Raw genomic sequence first — 8,679 nt, 5'->3', positions numbered from 1 at the left:
AGGAGATTGATAGAAGCTGATTGTGCTTTTTCCACTGTTTCCACTGGCGACAAAGATCGCAGGGATCGCACATGATCTGGTGGACAGGTTGGTGACAGATCTTCCTATCTCCACCCACGTTCCCTACATCTAGAGCTCGTTCTCGAGGCTTGGAAGCCCTCGCTGCAGTTTCTTCCCCCCTTTGAGTGAGAGCTTGCTGCTAAACTATTTTTCTCAGAGGAGATTGATACTGTTTGTGTGACCAAGCAGCTCGCGAGCTGCCGGGTCAACGTGTGTATTACAATAATTTTTGGTTTTTGATGTGAATCTTACCACATCAGACCGTGTTTACTCATTTGGTTGTTTGATTGCCTTTAATTCTGAGGAATAAAATGAAATATTTATCTGACTATGAGAAGTTAAATATACAGGGGCTCTTGGGATAAAAATTTCTCGAGTGAGAGCATGTGTTTATCTCTCTTCCTCTGAGGAGGTTAAGGCGGTCAGCAGGGGCTGCTGGGCAAGAGCAGTCCCAACCTACCGTGTTCCAGCTCCTCATTCTGGGGGGAGTCTAGAGTCAGAGTGGCGCTCCCAGGCCGAAGGCAGTTCTGCGGACCATCATTCTCACTGGATAGTCTTCGTCAAAAAAAAAAAAAAGTCCTGACGCATAAGGCCTAGGACTTCTGAGGGCTAGCCCCTCTGGGGAAGAGCGGTGTACACCTCATCACACGGTGCCCGTCTCTCCTCAGTGCCCTCAGGAGATCTGTCTGCTAACCCTGCCGGGTTTCCAGGGTGCAGCGGTCTCCCACGAGTGCTTCTCTCAGCTTCTGGCCGCAAATGTAGTGGTACTAAGTGGCTTGCTGCCTCCACGTAGATCTCAAGAGCAGCTAGTTCAGCCATCCCCTGCCGGTGTGCCGCTTCAGGGCACCGAGCTAGCTGCTTCGATTACACCAGAGGCCAGTCTCGAGAGACTGAGAAGTAAAATGGAACAGAAGTAGTTACTCTTTTGAGGAAGGAGGCAATCAAGGTGGTCCTTCCTCACGTAGCAGAGTCCGGGTTCTACAGCTGGTACTTCACCGTTCCGAGCAAGGATGGAGGTTGGCGTCCTATTTTAGATCTGCGTCATTTGAACCACTCAGTCAGGTGAATGAAGTTCACCATGCTCGCATTAAAACAAGTCGTGTCTCAGATCAAGTCCAAGGACTGGTTTGGCATGATCAATCTAAAAGATGTACATTTCCATCCTTCCTCATCACAGGAAGTTCCTGAGGTTTGCTTTTGGGGTCTCTCTCTTATGAAAGAGCTGAGGGTTAAGACTAAACGCCAAGAAAGTTGTGCTTTCTCCTTTACACAGGAGAAAGCTCCTGCTCGGATCGTGTCGATCCTTACGGCAGTCAAGAGAGTGAAAGAAAGCCTTTCACTTACTGTCAAGCAGTTTCAGAGGCTGCTGGGTCTGATGGCAGCTGCATCCAACGTTTTTTGGCCTGCTGTACACTCCTGTAGACTCCTAAAGTGATGGCTCAAGACCAAGGGGTTCTCCCCGCACTCTAACAGCACAGCTAAGCACGGTTGTCTAACCATGCCGAGAACCAGGCTCACATGGAAATACAACTGTAACCGTACCTGACAGTCCTTAGAACTATTCAACCTGATAGTAAAAAAGCGTCTATACTCAGCGTGAATGAAGATCATTTCACAGGGGATGCCAGGTGTAAAAAAAAAAAAAAAAAAAATAAAACCAACCCATAAAAAAAAAAAAAAAGATTACTTGAATCTCAAAATTGAAAATCGAATGCCAACCCACAGAATGAATATTCAAATAATCAGATATTCTGGTCCAGTCCTAATAGGGACAAAAGATTGAGGTATGACAGTAGCAGCAGTTTTATTTGCTCATACTTGGCTAGCATTCTCCCATCCCCCACCCCCCCACAACAGAGGCATACTGTTTATATACACTCCTATATGTACAATGTATGTATTGTTACTCATCTTAGACTTTTCATGCCTTCAGATTTATTCTTGGTATCGTATACAGGCCAATGGGTCCATGTAAGGTAATAAGTTGTAATAGCCCTATCAAAACAAAAAAGATTCTCAATCAGCTGAGACCACTCCAATGTCAGATAGCATACCTTCAAGAAACGCATTTATCAGATAGAGAACATGAAAAATGTAAAAAGTATTGGGTGGATAATAATGATTTAGACCAATATCCAGGCAATGGAGACTTAACATATCTTTACTCAATGATAATGCATTTATAACATTTATAAAAAATGAATTACAATTCTACCAATCCAGATATATCACCACTAATATTGTGGGACTGTGCTAAAGCTTATTTACGAGGATGCATAATTGCTTTTGCCAGGAAAAAAAAATAAAAAATAGGGGAAAGAGAACATGAACAGCAACAATTAGAAAATACTATTAGGAAATTGAAACAACAACATAAATGGACTCCAACCCCTGTATTACTAACAAAATTGACTGTAGCATGTAGAGAATTAAATACATTACTTTCCAATGTAATGGAAGGTAGACTAAGATTTGTCAAACAAAAATACTATGAATATGGTAACAGAGCTAGCAGACTGTTGGCTCTCCGCCTAAAGAAACAACATTCATGACTTTCAATAAAAGGAAATCAATTGAGAGAGACTTATAACAGCAGTCAGAATAGAAAACAATGTCAAATTTACCATCCCTCCCATAGACCCTGCATTAGAAACACCCTCGCATTAGCTCTTACTGTTTTTTTTTTAATTAATTTAATGCAAAGGTGATATAATACAAAGAATAGTGTTATAAATGTGTAATACATTTAAAAAAAAAATATATGAAAAACATTCAAGGATTTACGATGCTGATGATTGTTAAACGTGTCATCACAGTCTTGTGAAAGGGGTCCATTGTTACAGTGTTGGTAATACAGTGTTTCCCAAAGGATTTTGTGAGATTGGTGGTTAGACCTCGTTTCCTCTAGGCTTTTCACACTTGAAATGGTTAACCCTGGGTCATCCTAAACCCCAGATAAACGAAATCCTGGTTTATCTGTAATCACGTTTCACACTGCTCATACTTCACATGGGGTAAACCGTTAATCCAGGGTATTCATTAACAGATGTTCCACACTGTACATTCCTAAACCCCGGGTTAACGTTCTTATTTGCATATTTGTGGTGTCACTGTCACTGATTGGACGAACAGCAGGCAACCAGTTTACACGGCTTTTCCTATATCTTGCCAGTTTTATAACCAAGAGTAAAAAGTGGTGCTACAGGTGTGAAATGTTTCTTTACCCAATGTTAAAAGTGTTTAGAACGACAATAACCCAATGTTAAGTGCAGTGTGAAAAGTCCTTAGGGGGGTCTCTAGGCTTACACCCCCTGTAAGAAAATTTTAAAGTTAAATTCATCTATCTGGTGCTCTTTGAGAGTTCAAAATTAAGAGCTCCAACACTGGTTGAATGTAGGGCTGGACAATTATTTATTTAATATAAGTTAAAATCACAATATATTTCTTAGCTTTTATGGGCTTTTACGGGTTTGGAAAGATATGGGGGTAAGTGAATAATGACAAAATTTTCATTTTGGGATGGAGTATCCCTTTAATTTTGGTCGATAAGATATAATTCCGATATTGATATGAACACTAAAAAAAGTTTCGTAAAAACTGCCAAGAACGCCCACAACATATGTTTGTGCATACAAACTTATGAAAAATTAATTTGCGAAGTCTATGACACTTTATATAAAACCATATAATATTTTAGAGGGAAAAAAATTAATTTGTTCACCTTTTATTTGTATTTAGCCTTCATGCTAACAAGAAATCACTGTCAAATAATCGTCTCAGACACACCTATTTAATATTAATATCTTTAACGTCAAACTATAGGCTTACATACAATACCAGTCAAAAGTTTTTGAACAGTAAGATTTTTAATGTTTATTAAAGAATTCTCATCTGCTCAGCAAGCCTGCAAATACAGCAAAAACAGTAACATTTTGAAATAGTTTTACTATTTAAAATGTTTTCTATTAGATTTTTTTTAAAATGCTATTTATTCCTGTGATTTCAAAGTTCTATTTTTTTAGCATCATTACTCCAGTCACATGATCGTTCACAAATCATTTTAATATTCTGATTTACTGCTCAAAAATATTTTATTATGTTGAAAACAGCTGAGTCGAATCTTTGTCAGGTTTCTTTGATGAATAGAAAGTTCAGAAGAACAGTATTTATCTGAAATGGAAATCTTCTGTGACATTATAAATGTCTTTATCATCACTTTTGATCAATTTAAAGCATCGTTGCTAAATAAAAGTATTAATTTCTTAAAAGAAATCATACACAGGAATAAATTACATTTTAAAATATATTAAAATAGAAAGCAGTTATTTTAAATTGTACAAATATTTAAATAATATACAAAATTTTGTTTTTGCTGTACTTTGGATCAAATAAATGCAGGCTTGGTGAGCAGTAGAGAATCCTTAAAAAAAATCTTACTATTCAAAAACTTTTCACTTGTAGTATAGGCTGATTATTCTCATAGATTGAAACAAATGTGCTTTAGCCAGTATAAAGAGTACGAAAAGTGCTCTGAGTTGCAGCAGAAGAAAAAAAAGAGCAACAACAAAAACATGTATCTGGAGATAAGCTTATTGAAAATGCAAACTGATTGTCTGCCAGCAGGAGCCGCTGTGAGAGCGGTAGAACTAGCATTGTCTCCAGTAATGGCTGTAATCAAAGCAAAGCAAATCAAGATAAACTGAAAACGCCAAAGAAACTTTTCTGAAGATAGTCCTTTCCCTTCAGAGATACATTCATATAAAACACCTTCGATGTGTTTTGATTTTGAAATGTGCAGTGGTCATGTTTATTCAAGTCAAGCACCACAAATAAATCAATGTATGGGAAACACTTGTAATGTATATCGAAATATCGGAAATGTTTAAAAATCATATCACAGTTATTGAAGAAAAATTATATCACAATACATACTGATATTTAATTATTGTCCAGCCCTAGTTGAATGTGAAATTAAACAAAGAAAAAACTGGTGAATTGACTTGAGCTTGAAATTTAAAGGGGATGCAACCCTCTTTTTAGTTATAGTGTTTCAGTCTATCTCACTCACACTGATGAATTTGGAAGCTAGGGCTGCACAATTAATCACATTTCTAATCACAAATTACAATTATGGATGCCACAATTACATAATCTTTCAAAGCGGCAATTGATCATTCAAAGTCCACTTATGTTATTCGGTGTGCTTAAGATGCAAATTTTTCTTTCTACATGTTATCTTAAGGGTTTTTCCCATTATTTTAATTTTAGTTTTAGTATAACAATGTAATACCATTCATATTTTTAATTTTTTATAATTTAAAGAAGAAACCAATCTGGTGTACAGTTGATATTTGAGGGTTAATGCTATAGAAAAGCACTTTACTGTAAGTTTTTCAGTTAGAGTGTTTTCAGCTTGTTTATTTTCATATAAAAATACGGCATGCAGTTGCATCAAACAATGGTATAAACATCATTGAAGTTGTTGGTCAGTTCCATATAAGACTATAGAAGAATAATGGAACATTTAATAAGAGTACAATATATACCTTTTCTACATGATAATTAGATTTTGCACGTTACTGTTGTTAATAAAATAAATTTTGTAATAGGGCTGTGCGATTAATCAAAATCATCATAAAATCTTTTATAGTATGATTTTCCACGGCCCGACCTCCCGCAGTATGCTATCTGAACCAATCAGTATGCAGCGCGCCTAAATGGAGCGCGAGAACAGAACAGACCCACCATACAGACGTAACGGCAGGTTCACACACTCCGTCTGTGGTGCGTATGCAGTGTGTATTTGTTCCACGCCCATGTTATCACACTACATACAGTTGCGGTCTGGCAGTGCGCTCCAGGAGCGATGTGCCTGCAGCAGTAATGCAGCAATCATTTCTGCACGGAGTCTATTTCTGCTGTGCTGCACTCGCTGAATTAAAGTGGCAGCGAATGTTTCGTGGTAAAAAATTAACATGGATTGACACGGAAATTAGTAATTACAAAATAAATGCATACAATTAATGTTTACTGTTTCACAGTGTAGTGTATGAGCAGTTCATTCATTCATTGGTTCTGAATTAATGAATCATGGCTCGTTGAATCTAAAACAATGCACATTCCTTGGCTAAAACCCAAAGCTTTTAGCCCCTGAACTCATGCAGGTAAATCAAACTCTCTGCAAGCTGAATGACCGGCCTGGTGCCAGCATGGCTGGGTTTAAATTCCTGACAAGGTCGTAAAACCTTATTACCCAACTGGGAGAAAGAGAAAAGGCCCAGCTCGCTAGGAATTCTTGTAAGGAACAAGGAAAGTAAATGTATTCTAAATGTATTGACTGTATTTCCTTTTTTGTGCTTAGATGTCTTCCATATCAAATTGGAGTATCTACAATTTTATTGTGTGTTAATCAAACTTTAAATGTGTGTAATTCTGCATATGAATGTAACTTTATGTTTCTCCTACCTTTACCTGTCATTCTTGGTATCTGTTTAACCGTCTTGCTTTGACCGAACCACTCATACATAGGAAATTACAGTAAAATGTATTATTCTGGAATTACCATCTTATGCTGGAATATAACTGCTGAATTCAGACAACACCATAACTCACTTGAGTGGGTGTCTCCCCAGAGACAAAGAAACTTTTTCCCGCTTCAGATCATGGATGTTCATTGGTTGTTCGCACGAACAGAGGCGTGAACCCAGTTGCTCCATAAGAGACTGACACAGAACGTTCTCGTTGCACTTTTGTTTCGGCACTTCGTCGGAGAGAACGTATGTCGCGATGGCTCCTTAGGGAGCTTTCATCTCCGTTTTTCTTTTCTTTTCTTTACTAAGTTTTATTCTCATATTCGCCTCTCCCTACATGAGGGAGACAAACTCTGAATCATTTCTTTCAAAACTCCACGTTCGTTGAACCTTTGAAACTTCGCGCGAGTCTGCTCGCCCCGGAAGACACGAGAGAACACGCCCAGCTCCAACAGATGACACACGCACGCTCGTCTTTAGCAGGCACAAAGATACCCACATGCAAGTATTATTTCCTATAGAGATTTAAACGCTGCTTAATTAAGGTTGTCTATTCCCTTTTTCAAGGTGATCTGATTCCTTGTTGTCTTTCAAAAGGTTACTATATGTGATTTTGCCATACTGGGCGATCATAGGATCTAGCCTATTTCTCTCTCACCTTCTCTCGTTCACCCTTTCACTCTCTCTCTCTCTCATTTGTTATCCGTTTTTTGTATTGTATTTGTTTTTACTGTTTGTATTGTTATACGCATATTTACTCTGTGTGAATCGTAGTTTGATGTATTATTAGTTCAATTATTAAAAGCCAATATATTCATGATTGCTTCTGTCTAAAATGCTCACATCACAAGTCAATGAAATGTTTGATCTTAGCTACAAAGCTTATTTGTTACTTTTCAGTAACCTAAATTTTATAAGGACGGGAGAATGGTTTCATGGTCAGAAACTATTTTTCCTGGAATTATAAGTGACAACTTTATTGAAAGTTGATAAGTTAATCTTACGGCCGTTTGCTGGACAAACCACTGTTTGATTTGCATTAATTCCCAGTAAAAGATATCACGTTAATTGATATGAAGAATGGAATATTGACATATTAATTAGTAAATTACAGTGCCTTGTAATGAGTTATTGATATATACAATTGACCTATTTTTCATCTTCAATAATTTTAATGTAACTGTCACACGAGATATATATATTAATCATATTCCTGATTAATTATTAAAATTCCCTATATATCATTTGAGCTAACGTTAACGTACTACCCAGTGCGGTTACAACAGTCAACACATGGCTTTTTAGCTAGATTTAAAACAAGGAAAAGTGCACTTTTAGATAAACAATGCAATAATAGTGTCCTGATCTCTAGCCGGGGTGCCCGTGAGCTTCACTAGAGGGCATTCCATTCCAGACTCTTGCCACTCCCCCCCCCGGACTCCATTTCCCATAATCCTTTGCCTGGACTCATCATCAATTGCAATTGCATCACCTGTCTCTCATCACCTCATCAGTCTCACACTATAAGAACAGCACACACACATGCTCACATTGCTGGTGATTGAATGTTTAGCCCTTCCATGTTTCCTAGTTTCCATGTTCCTAAGTTTTGCCTTTTTCGTGTTTTGATCGTTGGACTGTTACCTTGTTTTTGATTGACTGCTGCCTGCCCTGATCATTGCCTGTCTTGTTGGATTATTCTTTTGTCTGTGCCTTGGAAGTTATTATTTGCTGGTATCTGACCCTGCCTGTCCTGACCATGCTCTTTTAATAAAGCCTGCTATTGGATCCTCACTTCGTTGTCACAACGCCTCTATCATTATAGAATCACCAGCCACACCCGGATCCAGTGGCTTTATTCGGCAACCAAGCCCAACCATGGACCCAGTAAACTAGTTATTACATCTTCGTCAAGGAGGCCTATCTATTAAGGAGTATGTTCACCGGTTCTGTGAGTTGTCATATCAAGTACCGCTTTATGATGAAGTTTTGTTTAAGGACTTGTTTCGTTTTGGACTAAGTGAGCCAACTAAATCATTGTTACCCAGAGGGGAGTTTAACGGTAGTTTGAGGGACAGTTTGGACTATG

The sequence above is a fragment of the Cyprinus carpio genome, chromosome B4, assembly GCF_018340385.1.
Source record: "Cyprinus carpio isolate SPL01 chromosome B4, ASM1834038v1, whole genome shotgun sequence".
Lineage (NCBI taxonomy): Eukaryota > Metazoa > Chordata > Actinopteri > Cypriniformes > Cyprinidae > Cyprinus > Cyprinus carpio.
The sequence above is the reverse complement of the archived record's forward strand: the minus strand, read 5'-3'. Positions refer to the sequence as shown.